Source organism: Dasypus novemcinctus, chromosome 6 (genome assembly GCF_030445035.2).
Source record: "Dasypus novemcinctus isolate mDasNov1 chromosome 6, mDasNov1.1.hap2, whole genome shotgun sequence".
Classification (NCBI taxonomy): domain Eukaryota; kingdom Metazoa; phylum Chordata; class Mammalia; order Cingulata; family Dasypodidae; genus Dasypus; species Dasypus novemcinctus.
In genome coordinates, this window is record NC_080678.1 from 123996883 (window position 1) to 124011803 (window position 14921).

The following is a 14921-nucleotide window of genomic DNA, read 5'->3' on the forward strand; positions in this document are numbered from 1 at the left end:
CTTTCCCATTGTTCTTTTCTATATTTATAAGGATTCTGTATACATGAGATCCTTCCATAATATCTTTCTTCATGAATATGAATTTTCTATTTTTTCTCAACACATCAGGACTGGAGGCCAAATTGAAACAGGTACTCTCCTGGGGCCCAGTAATAGATTATCATACAGTCCCATCATCTGTTATGGGACCATTTGCTATTGGACACATTCACATCTAAATTACCACCACCTAGGAATGTTCCACATTTTTCAGTATATATAGGATGGATGATTAATCTTGCCCCGTGAATCTCCTATAGTAAATTTAAATTATTGCTCCAGGATCATTTACATAAATGTATGTACCATCAAAAAGGGAGATAAGCAACTTCACCTGGTAAATGATAATCACATTAGAAAATAATACACGAGAAAAACCCTCTCCCACCATCATGAAACCAAACAATATTAGCTATATTATTATTTGTAATATTATTACTTGTAATAATTCATGCCTATGGGAGAAGCAGCATAAACCAAGAAAAATCTTGTTGGATGCAAGCCTACACTGTTCTGTTTGCTTTGTTATTGTTGTTATTGTTTTGGGTGCTTTCATTGGTTTACAATCCAGAGGCTCAAATCCTCCAAATAAGCAATTCTTTCAAACAAAAATGTCAGATGCTGAGGAGCACATGCCATCAAATTTGGCTAATGCACGCCTCTCTCTACAAAGACCTTGCTGGCTTGCCTATCTCCTGTTGAAGTAACAATTAAGGCAAATAGCCCATTGTAATTGGACAAATTGGGGGAATGACTACAGAGTAATTCTTGAGCTTGAATCTCAGTCATGGTATTTTAATTGCCAAACAACCTGACATATTATTAGCAACATGCTCTCAAATCTGACCATATGATTTAAAATCTCTTTGCAACAGAGTCCTTCTGATTACCTATTTGAGCCCAACCGTTGACTCTTGTGAGCTTTTACATTCAGCTACCATTCATTGGTGCTGTATTTATAATAACTGGGTCCTGGCTCTTTGGTCAAATTACAGCAGTATCTACTTTGCTAGCTCTACATTCACAAATTCCCTTAATTTAACAGATATTTGTTGACAAAATCTTGACCTAATGTTGCCTTCAAATTCTATCAGCAGTTAGAGGTCTTGAGCTGCAGGCTATTGACACAGTGTGTGTGATCTCTCAGAGAGGGCCCTTCTGGTAATGGGACCATGTGTCAGCATAGTCCTAGTGCTACCTGTACTCCTCCTTTCTCTGGCAGTTGCTCCTTCATGTCACAGACTGTCAGTCTGTTTTGTGATGCTCCACATGAGACCTGGGCATCAGTACCTGGGGCTCTAAGCTCAGATGTGTCTAGAGGTGTCAGGAGGTCTCAGTGCTCCCTGGTAGTGGCAGGTGCCAGGAGAAAAGGAGAAGACAATGTGTTCATATCCTATCTCCTGCTTCTGCCACAGACTGATGATAAATTTAATTCAGAACTGGAGATATAAAAACAGCAGCTTGTCCTTTTGCCAGGAGACATTCTCATAAATGAAGTCAACTTTGTATGAAAATCCTTTACAACAGACATAAGACCATATAATTTTGGAGGAAAGCTGATATGCAGTAACTTCAAAACTTCCTTTATTCTTAACACTTTGTAAAAGAACATTCTTATACTATTAACTATAGTCTTTACACACCAAAATCACAAATTATATAGTCCCTACATTATTTTCTAACTTCCTTTCAATTGAAATATTACATCCACAGACTACCCCTTTCAGCCACAATCACATTTATGAATCTGCACTGTTAGTTATACTCACTATAATGTATTACCATCAGCTCTATTCATTTCCACACAATTGCAATAAACCTTATTAAAAATTCTACAAATATTAAGCATCAGCCCCCATTCTCAACCCACATTCTATTTCCTAGGGGTATATAAGGGAATATAGAATTTTTTTGAATAATGAAATGATCTAAAATTGGGATGATGACAGCACAACATTGTGATGAATATGAGAACCCCTGAGTGTATGTTTTAAATGGAATTTTCAAAGCTAGGGATTGTAAAACACAATGAATCCTTTGGTGAAAAATAGACAGTGGTTAAATGAACAAATATGAGACCATTCTCTCATAAACTATAAGAAGCGTATAATGCTAATATGGGATGTCAGTAACCAGGAGGGTTGGGATAAAAATACCCCTAATGTAAGTTATTGGCTATAGGTAGTATTAATGTTCGATTATCATTTTCATAGTTTTTAACAATTATTTCACAGCAGTGCAAGTTGTTGGTGGAGGGTAATGTGTGGTAATCATGCATGATGGTATGTGTGTTTGTTTTGTAAGTTCACAACTTTTACTATGCATTTATTGTTTACAGATGTTCATGTATGAATGATAAGTTTCAATTTAAAAAGGTTAAAAAAATTTCCTTTGTTCCTTATGATCCAATGCATTACAGAAATTCCATTACAAAAACCTTGGTGAACATGGCGTCTCTTTTACATGTATTGAGCAAATTGTCACAGTAAATGACCATTTTAAAAATCAGAAAGTCCTAGGCCCCAAACAGAAACTGAAATTTAATCCAGCAGAGTTAATTATTTCTCATAAAGATTTCAGCATTGTCAGATGTTGCTTTGATAAATCAGGTCACCAAAGTGCCAAAGGGTGTGCATTGCAATAGCTCATTATTCCCAGCCAACAGATCTGCAGCTATTCTTTGTATGTGAAAATGTTGGGAAAAAATGCCACAATTCAACTAACAAAATTAATAGACTCCCATCAGGAGATGGAGCAGGAGATTGTGGAGCTGGTGGTGGCAATAGCCAAAAAACTCCTCTATTTGAAACTTACTCAGATTAGGACAGAGAAATGAAGAGGATGGGTGCTTCTGGGTGGAGAGATTGTTGCACTAATGAGGATTACATGATATACACTTGCCTTCCAAAATACTTTATACTGCCAAGTTCTTTAGCAAACCAAGACCTAAAATTCTGTTCCCATCCTTTCATTGGAAGAACAATGCCACTCCTGTGCTAGAGCCACCATATTGGCAGTGCTTTGGTGAAAATGGCTCTCATTAAAGATGTGTTGCAGCAGGGAATATTTGATCAAGGGATCTGTAATGCAATAACCAGAAATCATGCACAGAGAATTGATGTTTACAAATTTGATTTGAATAAGAAATTTCCTAATATTCAAGAAGTATAGGCAGCATTTTAAAAACTTAAGTAACTACGTGATAATGCACCTTTTGAAAAAAGTGAAGAGAAATTGCTAAGCTCAATGGAAAGTACTAGGTGTTTAAGATATGTAAGGTACCCTAAATATTAAGTAAGACTTGTGTACATGGCATAGAGAAAATACACCTCTATAATCCTACAAGAGGAAAAGGAAGAGATTTAAGTTATTTCATAGTTTCTCTTATTCAAGTAATGCTGGATCCCTATTTTAGGACAAATAATGTATTTCAGTGTCTGATACAGAAAGAGTGACTCCTGGATAGCTATCAGTTCCTGGAAAGATGCAACCATTTAAAGAGATTTGAAAAGGAGTCTTCCTTATTTTTGTTTTTCTTGGATGCCACATGGCAACTCTTAGAACAGTATCCAGTGATATTCAAGTTCTCTGAAGCTTCCTTAGTGGTCCTGTACAACAGTACCTTCATTTCACCATTCAGCATGTTCCTATTCAAGTTATTACCAGTGGATGAAACACAGAATTTGCGAAAGCACAGAATTTGCTATAAGTGAATATATCCAATTGGGTGATGAAAAAGGCTTAAAATTTACATCAGTTTGGTACTAGTCTCTTCAGTTTACAGCAAAGGATCACACACTCATCAATATTACCTTATACATTGGAAAGACCATGCCTTATGTACAGAATGGTTCTGAAATATTTTAAATGGACAAAGAAAAGTTACAGCTCCACACTAAGAGAACTGCTGTCCTCTTTCAAGAATGGATTCATCAATGACCAAGAACTGCTTCCAAGGAGCAACTCTTAAATATTAAAACTGGAGCCAGATTTTTAGGAAGATGGCATTGAATTAGACAGGCAAGACCCAAATTGCACAAAAACAAAGGAGAAAGGATCAAAAGTTGTCTGAGGAGCATGCTTTGGAGTCAGCAGACCAGGGCAGTGCTTCAAAACTCCCAGGAGTATGATGGACAGAGAGATGAAGAACCCAAAACAACAAACATAAGTTATCAAACCCTTGTGGCAGTGGGGTAGAGTTCCACTCCTCCATCAACAAGATATTAAGCTGGGGTAAACCACTGGCTCACTGCAGCTGACTGAGAGAGGATCAGTTATCTTTCTCCCTGTCAGCTGTTACAAGGGAAAAGGGAGGGAGAGTCACAGATTTCTTCAATGTGTTTGGCCAGCAAAGTCAGCTTTCAATCTGAGCTTTGGCCAGACCAAAACACAGGAAATCAGAGATTGAAAGAAATAACTCCATGGAAAGATGTGTCAATGAATGCCACTTGCTGGCTCTTGTGAAAAATGCATGGACAAAACTGCTTTGGGTTCACTCTGTATCCTAATTCCTGAGAGAAAATCTGTACCCCATTGGTGAGTCCCTGGCATGATTTTGACAACTTAAGCTGGGCAATTTTAAAGACTTAGAATAAGTTGAGCAAAATATCAAGGAAGAGCTGTGATAAAAAAAAAATAGGCAAGAGAGAGAAACTGGACATCAGAGTAAATTCCCCAATATATTCAGATGCTTAGACATCAGCAGAAAATTAGAAGCCATACTAAGAAACAGGAAGAGATGTCCCAGCCAAAGGAACAGATGAAACACCCTGAAGGGATGCTGAATTTAAGAAAATTAATCAGTGATAATCACACAACTCTCCTAAACAAATCAAAGAATTGAAAGAAAATATGACTAACAAGAAAAAAGATACTAAGAGAGTGGATATGGATTAAGCAGTGAGCACCTGCTCCCCACTAGGGAGGTCATGTGTTCAGTTCTTGTTGCCTCTTAAAAACAAAACAGAACAAAAAACAAACAACAAGCAAACAAATGGAAAACAAATCAGGGGAGGTGACGTGGCTCAGTGATTGAGTGCTGGCTTCCCACATGTGGGGTCCCTGGTTCAATTTCCAGTCATAGTGCCTCAAAAATTACATTAGAGACATATTAGAGCTGATTTGAATTGCTCTAAGACAGAATTAGTGATTTCAAAGAAAGAACATCTGAACTGGAAAGCACAAGAGAACTGAAAGAGAAAAAAAGGGAAAAAATGGAACAGGGCCTCAGGGAAGTGAAAGGCAAGGTGAAACACACAAATATACACATTATCAGTGTCCCAGAAGAAGAAGAGAACGGAAAAAGTATAGAAAGAATATTTGAGGAAATAATGACTGAAAACTTCTGACCCATTATGAAAAATACAAATATCAATATCTGAGGACATCACACACTGCACAGAATAAATCTGAACTGACTTACCTCAAGACACCTACTATTCAGAATGACAAATATCAGAGATAAAGAGAAGATTCAGAAAGCAACAAGAGAAAAGCAAATCATCACACACAATAGAACCTCAATGAGATTAAGTGTCATCTTCTCATTAGAAGCCGTGGAGCAGAGAAGAAAGTGGTTGATTTACTTAAGGTACTGAAAGAGAAAAACTGCCAGGCAAGAATTTTGTATACAGGAAAACTATACTTACAAAATGAAGGTAAATTCAAAGTCTTCATAAACAAACAAAAACTTTTAAAATATGTTATCAAAAGACCAGAATTACAAGAAATACATTCAGCAGTGTTGCAGCCTGAAAGGAAAAAAGAAGGGCTACAGACTTGGAGAATAGTGTAGAAATGCAGATTATTAGGAAGGGTAAATTAAAGGATAAAAAGGCAGACAATAGAATGATATGACAACGGAGAGATGAAGGGAAAAATGGATGAAGTAAGTAATGCTTACTTCATGAAGTAAGTAATGGCTTTATATTAGTAACATTGAATATTATTGTCTTGAACCCCTAAATCAAAAGACATAGACTGATAGACCAGAAAAACAATATGAGCCATCTATATGTTGTCTACAAGAGACTCACTTCAGACATAAGGACATAAGCAAATTAAAAGTGAAAGGTTGGGACAGGCGAGCTGGGGACTTGAGTGCTGCTGGAATTCTGGGGCATGGACTAGGAGTGTCTTGCTATTGCAGACTCCTCCACATTCCCACAATGGTTGAGGAGGAGGAGGAGGTGGCACTTAGGTCCCATGTGCCTGCTGGTTCTCAGACACTCCTGGAAACTCTTCTTCAGAACCTCTATGGCTTTGGAGAGATGGAAGGTGAAACAGAACAGAAAGGATCAAAAAGAAAAGGAAAAAGAAGAAGAGAGATTTGGGGACTATGAAAGTCTTGGCAGAGGAATCAGCTCCTCCACCTGGTTCCTTTGTAAGAGGTCAAAGGAAAAGTGCTTCCAGCTTCTTCAAAGAACTCAGAGAAGGCTTTCAGTGCACTCCTGCAGTGAACTCTGCAGACTTCCCCTCAGGAACAGAAGTCACTGCTACAGTGGCTCCCTCTCCCCTGAATAACAAAAGGGAGCAAGTAGAAGTGGTAGAATTTCACAGCAGGAATAAAAAAAGAAAACTGAGGCTGGGTCAAAATGAGACCACAAAAACCAAAACTAGTATCCTTGAGAAATATGTGACTATACAAGAATTTAACTTCAAAAAGGCTCATTTGGAAGTGCACCAGTTTGGGGTCATAGGTTATGGAAAAGGAAAGGAAAGGGTATTTTATCAAGTGGACAGATTGGACAGGTTGGAAAGTTAAAAAATGGGCATTGATTCTGAGTCCATTTGATATCAAGAAAATAAATTCTTCCAGAGTGGTTAAATGAAGTACTTTATAAAATTAAAAGATGAATAGAAAACTGCCATTGTTCTGAAGCTGGAACTCTACAAGACTTAAAGAAATTTCTTATTTATTTCATGTTTCACAGACTGCTTTTTAATTTAAAAATAAACCGAAATAATAAAATTTTTAGTTGTTCTAATATCTGTTTGGTGGTGTTAAACATGAACCAACTGCAGTGTGAATATAAAGTTAACCTAAATATACACACACACACACACACACACACACACACACATTAGGAGGTACTGGGAATTGAACCCTGGACCTCATACATTGGAAGCAAGTGATCAACCACTGAGCTACACCTCCTTCCCTATAAATAATTTTTTAATATTCTTAAGCAAGTTTCTAGTTTCATTTTCACTGGTGTTTTGTGTATTTGCTTGTAATATGTTTTCATAATTATACTGTGCAGATGTGGTTCAAGTGATAGGGCTTCCATCTACCATATGGGAGGACCAAGGTTTGATCTCTGGGACCTCCTGGTGGAAAAAAAGAGGTGAGAAAGCATGCCTGCATGGCAAGCCAGTACCTGCATGAGTGCCTGCATGGTGAGCCAGTGCCTGTGCAGCAAGCTGAGTGCCTGTGCAGTGAGCTAGTGCCCATGCAAGTGAGTCACACAGCAAGAGGATGATGCATCAAAAGAGAGATGAAGGGGAGAGTCAAGGTGAAGCACAGCGGAGACCAGAAATGGAGGTGGCACAATTGACAGAGAATCTCTCTCCACATCAGGGATATCTAGGATCAAATCCCTATTAATCCAAGAGGAGAAAAAAAGAGAAGAGAAGACAAAGAAGATCACACAGTGAATGGACACAGAAAAAACAAAAAACAAAAAAACCCCAGCATGGTGGGGGAGAAATGGGAGGAATAAATCTTTTAAAAATTATACTGTTTTATAAATCCTCATAATAAATTGCCTTTTAATTTTAAAATGATTTAATGTTCCTTTATCATGAAAGAACTACGAATATGGTAATTTTTAGTTTTGTGGAAAAAGTTTTAATTCTAGTCTATGAAGTGTCTAAAATTTACTTTGTAAGAAGTTATTAAAATGAAATACAACTTTTGAAGTAAAAAAAAAAAAATGAAAGGTTGGAAAAGATATTCCATGCAAATAGTACTGCAAAATACTGGCTAAGTGATATTTTCATCAGACAAAATAGATTTGAAATGCAAAACTGCTATAAAGTATGGAGAAAGTCATTACATATTAATAAAAGGGGCAAATCACCAAGATGAAATAACTATACTAAATACTTATGCACCTAACCTGAGTGCCCCAAGACATTTGAGGCACACATTGGCAAAGCTGAAGAAAGAAATAGACATCTGTACAATAACATTGGAGGCTTTAATACACCACTCTCAGCATTGGATAGAACATTGGACAGAGGGTAAATAAAGAAACAGAGAAGTTGAATAATGTGATAAATGAACTAGACCTAACAGACATCTATAGAACATTGCACCTCAAAACAGCAAGATATGTACTCTTTTCAACCACTCATAGATCATTCTCCAAAATAGACCAAGATAGAAAAGGCAAGTCTAAATAAATTCCAAAAGGTTGAAATTATACAAAACACTTTCTTTGATTATAACAGAATGGAACTGGAAATCAGTAAAGGATGGAAAATGGAAAATTCATAAATATATGCAGATTAAACAACATAACCAAATAATCAGTTGGTCAAAGTAGAAACTGCAAGAGAATTCAGAAATATCTTTTTTCACATTCTAAACCGTCCTTTAAAATTTTCCTCAAAGGTGGATTCTCTTTTGCAAACTCTCTAAGTTTCTGTTTGTGAATATTTTATACTCACCTTCATATTTGAAGCACAATTTTGCTGGATAAAGAATTCTCATTTGGCAGATTTTCTCTTTCAATATCCTATTTGTATCATACCACTATCTTCTCACACCCATGGTTTCTGAAGAGAAATCTGTGTTAAGTCTTACTGAACAAAAAAATAAAAAAATAAAAAATAAAATAAAATAAAAAGTCTTACTGAACATCCCTTTTACATGTTGGTTTGTTTTGCCCTTGCTCCTCTGAGAATTTTCTCTTTATCTTTGATATTTGACATTCTGAGTAGTATGTGTCTTGGAGTAGGTGTATTTGGATTTATTCTTATTGGGGTACAGTGTACTTCTTGGACATGTAAGTACATTTTTTTTTTTCATGAGAGTTGGGAAATTTTCAGCTATTATTTCTTCAAATACTCTTTCTGTCCCATTTTCCTTCTCTTCTCCTTCTGGAACTCCCATGACATTTATGTTGTTGCATTTTGTATTTTCATCCAATTCTCTGAGCCCCTGCTCAACTTTTCCATTCTTTTCTCCCTTTGTTCTTTTCTCTCTTCAATTTTAGCTGTGCTGTCTTTGGTATCATTTATTTTTTCCTCTATCATTTGAGTCTGCTCTTGTATGCCTCAAATGTGTTTTTGATCACATCTATTGTGTCTTTCATTCCCAAGAGCTCTGTTACTTTTTCTGTACAGGATTTCAAATTCCTCTGCACTTGCTCAATGTCTTCTTGATGTCATTTATCTCTTTAACCATATTGTCTTTCAACTCATTAATTTGATTTTGGAAATTTGTGCATATCTCACTGATTAGTTCTCTCAAATTCTGCATCTCTTCTGGGGCTTTGATATATTCCTTTTTTTGGGCCAAGTCTTCTATTTTCTTAGTATGGCTTGTAAATTTTTTGCTGAGATCTAGGCATCTGGTTAAGATATAGTTTATACTCAGATGCTCAATTTCTTTATCATTTGTGGGATGTAGCAGCAGGAGGCTGTGTGTTACCATTTCTCTTTGATTCTTGCCTTAAACTGGATTGACTTGAGTGAAACTAAATTTGGTGGAATGGTGCAGAGCCCCGAATGGTTTGGAAAGGCGTCTAAGTCCTCAACGGTTTGCTTGTATTTCCCCAGGAGACAGAGAAAATCCTGTGTGGGTTCCAGTTCAATGGATGGAGTTGTGCCATGAATGCAAAGAGACAACAAAAGTTCCTTTGGAACCCAGAACCTCTGGTCATGCAGAGGGAGAGACAGATGCTGGAAACCGCATGACTGGTCTCATTCCAAAGACTAGAATGGCTTTACATCAAAGTATCTAAACTACAGAACTTGTTCAAGCATGGCATCATAAAGCAAGTATGACTTGAGGAGAGAAAGAGTTTAAGAAAGAAATAAAGAGGAGGAAAAATGGAAAAGAAATATTGAATTATAAAAGGAAGCAATGAAGAAATTCCAGATTAATGGATTTGGAACTGCTTTTGTATATCTCAGTTCAATGTCAGTATGTGTGTTGTAATTGTTTCAGTGTGTGATTGTTTAAAAAAAGAGAAAGAGAAAAGAAGGGAAAAAGAAAGCAAGAGATAGAAAAAAGAAAAAGAGAAAGGGAAAGAAAGAAGGAAAAAAGAGATAGAATAAGAGAAAGAGAAAGGAAGGAAACAAGAAAAAAGATAAAGAAAAAGAAAGGAAAAGGAGAATGAGAAAAAGGAAGTGAGGAAGGAAGGAAAAGGAGAAAGGAAGAGAGAAAGGAAGGAAAAAAGAGAAAGAAAAAGGAAGAGAGAAAAAGAAGGAAAAAAGAAAAGAAAAAGGAAGGAAGGAAGAAAAAGAGAGAAAGGAAAGATAAAATGAAAGATGTAAACATTAAGTGAATATTGAAAAAGGTAAGAAGTTTGTGGGAATGCTAACTGAAATTTAATAAGGTGTATTTTGTCCTAAAATAAAATGGTTAGTTTTATAAAATCAGAAATGGAGATAAGCGGGACAGAAGTAGTATACATATAGCAAGTTGTAAAAGTATTGTGGTAGCATTCAGTGAGATGTGTTTTGTAAGAGTAAAACTAGCCTGAATGAATAAAAGGTCAATGAAGGTCTTTTGCAGTTCTTCAAGGCTTTCTGCCCTGGCCTGATGGCAATGAATCTGGCTGCATAGAAGAAACCGGTGGCAGTGACCCTACTAAGAAACATCAGAGACAATGGTATTTTAAGGGCCTGAAATAGGTAAACAATTGGGACAAGCTATAAGACCCTGTTGCTCAATCAAATTCTTAAATGTTTGGGTAAGAAAACTATATTCTCTGCTGTAATTGATAAATACAATGTTTTCTCATGTTAATGGAGTCTGTAATAACTTAGCCTGTGAATTGGATGTGGCCAGCACTAATATCAAATACTGGCCTATATAGCCTTGTTAGTTGGAAATCTTAAGCCCATGAGAAACGAAAGTCTATTCATTAAATGTCTGCTAGTTGGAAGCCTTATAGTTTGTTGTTGTATAATCTATGTAGTTATGGATTATGTATAAAAAGCTTGAATACTAATCAGAACTTTAATGATGTAACATATTGTGTACTTAAGTAATTTGATGAACTGTAAGTGATATATATGTACCTTGCTGAATATATAAATCTCTTGTTTTAAGTTTGAACAATCCTGGGACTGAATGTATTGAGAAAAAAATTTAATGAGTATTGTTCAAACCTAAAAGTGCAAATATTATGCAGAAAGCTTTGTGTGAAATGTCATTTGTGTAGACTTTGCAAAAATAAAAAGGGGGAAATGTGAGACACTGGCTTACCTATTCCTTATTGTAAATATTACACCTGTTCTATCATAGCTGTTGCAGTTGTTAGATGTTGCAGTTTTCCCTATTATAGATGATGTTGCAGTTCTAATAGCAAACAGCTGCTTGGTAGTTTCCAATAAATACGAGGTGGAAACTAGGTTCTAGAGGCTCTCAGTTCCAGAAGCTGTGATTTCCCTGGTCCCATCTTTACCTCCTCTCTTGTGTGTGTCTCTCTCTTTTACTTTGTAAAGTTCTGCATTGCCTTCCCTTCAAGCCAACCTATTGTGAGCTGATTGCAGTGATGTGGGCTATGGGTGGGAGGCTCTTTGTCTCTTCAGAGATAACCTAAGCTGTCTGTCCTGACTTGTGGGTGTGGGATGGTAAGAGGCTGCAATCCTGCCCTTGGTGACCATGGCAATGACTCCAGTCCCAGGAAACAGTTTAGCAATGCAAATTCTATATACTTTAAATATTCAGGGAAAATGTAAACCAAATGTGCTAAAGGCTTATCTAGAATATATAAGGTCCATGCTAAAAGCTTACCTAGGATGTGGAAGATATATGCTAATTCAAGCCTATTGAGCATTGAAACAAAGAACAATTTAACCCTTCCTCTCTGTATAAAAGGAACTCAAAATTCTTGTTCAGAGCCCCGGTTTGAAACAGAAAGCTCCCGAGTCTGGCCAGCTGTAAATAAACCATTTTTCCTTCTCAAAGTCATTCCTGAGTCCTGGCCTTTCTATATGCAAATAATTGAACCTCTTTCAAATTCTACAGCAGCAGCACTGACCAAGCATGGGTGAGCCTTGAAGATATTATATTGAGTGAAATAAGCCAAACACAAAAGGACAAATAATGTATCATCTCACTAATATGATATAACTAAAATCAGCAAGCTTACAGAGTCAGAATCTAGAATATCAGTTACCAGGGGATGGGGCAAGGATAGGGAATGAGAAATTAAGGCTTGCAATGTACAGGGTTCCTATTTGGAATGATGGAAATATTTTGTTAATGGATGGTGGTGATATGAACATAATTAACAGAGCTGAAATACATATTGGAATGTGGCTAACAGGGAATGGCTAGGTTGTATATATGGTAACAGAATGAAAAATATTGTTTTATTAACCCATGGAATTACACTACATAAACAGTGAACCTTAACTTAAACCATGAACTTTGTTAATGGTATAATTACAAAAAGATACTTTCATCAGTTATAACAAATACTCCACACCAATGCAAGCTGTTAACCATAGGGTGGAATATGAGAATTCTGTATTTCATGCATCATAGTTCTGTAAACAAATAGTTTCTCTAACAAAGAAAAATGGTATTGACATCTAATAAAAGAAATTTTTTTCATGCAAAAAATGAATTATATAATTTATGAATTTTAAAAATGGTCACAATATGGTGATCATTAATAATAAATGCAATTAGAAGTATGTAAGAATAGTTCAAGCTTCCTTAGAAAGAAGCCAAAACCTCATTGGCTGACCAATGTTTCCTGAGCCACTATGATGTTACAGACACAGATATTGTCATGACCTAAACAGAAAAGATGTCTGCATTGCTTAAAACTTCTGGATTCTTATTTTAGTGATATTTTTGCCTCTATATGAACCAATTACATATTTATGAAGTTTTTTTTTTTGCTTTCATTTGCAGGATAAGTACCATGTAAATTATGAATCTTGAAACCGTGGATTCACCTTATAACATTTTTGTAAATTTTATTTAATAAGGCATGGTATACACAAACAAGGAAGTAAGTAAATCCTGGTCAATTGAATAGCTGTTCCTAATTCCTCACATTATGTCTTTATCTTTTGTAAGGTGAGGCTGTGCAGTTCAACTCACTAGAGACAGAATACATGTTTTCGCTCCATTGATGTTGAACTTGGCCACTGGCATATGGGAAGAAGTGAAGGATATCAGTTTGAACATAGGTCTTAAGAGGTATTACAGAGTATCAAGGGCTCATCATTGGATCATCCTTCTTCACTGGTCTTTATATTGACACTTGGGGGATTGTTGCTGTTCCATTGGGGAATATGACTGAGCTCCCTGGCTAGGAACTCAGTTGTTGTTTGTAATTGTAACTACTATGAAAATACCCAATGAATATCCAAACATTTTTATATACCTTATATACATGCCCCGGAGAACTCCCTCCCAACCATGTGTCTCCCTTCAGTAATACCCCACACCAGTGTTCCTCCCCTGTCATAGTTGAAACCCTCTATGGTCCAAAAATTCTTTAAAAATGAAGTCTAATACATTGCCAAATTCAATTAGTAAAGACAAATGAGTTTATACAGTGAAGAGTCTTCAAAAAAGAGTCAGGAAGTCATCAGAGGGGTCATGCTTATGCATGCCTCAGAAGGATTCCAGAGACAAAGTCAGTACAACCCCAGGTACTGGTGCTCTTGAGGGCTATGGAAATGCACAAGTTCTATGATCATGGCAGATGGCTCTGGAGTTCAGTACCTTGCCAGTGAGCTCTACTTTGGAATTTGTGTTCCTGAGTGTGATGAGTTAGACTCAGATGTGACCTTTCTACACATGCCTTTTCTGTTACTTTACCTGAACCTGTGGTTGGCACTAGGGTTGATGTATACTCAGGAGACTTGAATCTCTGGACTGTGCATCTGCCAGGTGAGCCTGAGCCTCAGCAGAGTTGCAACACCTACTCTCCAGTTCGTAGAACTTACCCAGGTCAACTAACAGGGAGGTGAGGATCAACCATCACACCAGGGAACTGAGAGTGCATACAACTCCAAGCAGGAGAATCACATTCATCAACTATGTGGGATCTAAGCCCCCTCTTGATATAGAGATGGAGTGGACATCACCATCTCAGGGTCCACAAGATGGAGGAATAAAATATGGATTAGAGTGGACTTACTGGTATTCTACTATAGAACTATTGTGACTGGTAATGGAAGAAATTGTAGCATTGATGTTGAGACAGTGGCCACAGTAGTTGCTGAGGACAGGGAGAAGGAAGAAGAGATGTGATGTGGGGGCATTTTTGGGACTTGGAGTTGTTCTAAATGATATTGCAGGGACAGATGTTGGATATTATATATCCTGCCCTAACCCACTAAATATACTGGGGGAGAGTGTAAACTACAATGTAAACTATTATCCATGCAGTGCATCAGTGCTCCAAAATGTATTTACCAAATGCAATGAGTGTGCCACAATGATGAAAGAGGTTGTTGATGTGGGAGAAGTGGGGTGGGGTGGGGTATGGGGTGTATGGGAACCTCTTATAAGTTTAATGTAACATTTTTTGTGATCTATGTATCTTCAAAAAATACAATTAAAAAATAAATAAAAATTTAAAAATAGAAAATAAAATTTTGAAAAAGGTATTACAATTGGCCACTAAGCTCCCCTGTAGATTTGTATTCAGCATGAAAAGACATGTCCTGAGAAG

General features: G+C 36.7%; 2 pseudogenes; both read left to right on the top strand.

The window, feature by feature from the left end:
- Positions 1-1211: 1211 nt before the first annotated feature.
- LOC139439098 (myotubularin-related protein 10-like) overlaps positions 1212-14921 on the top strand; it is a 303254-nt pseudogene continuing 289544 nt past the window's right edge.
- On the top strand, positions 6207-6802 carry LOC101433654 (uncharacterized protein C1orf131-like; annotated as a pseudogene).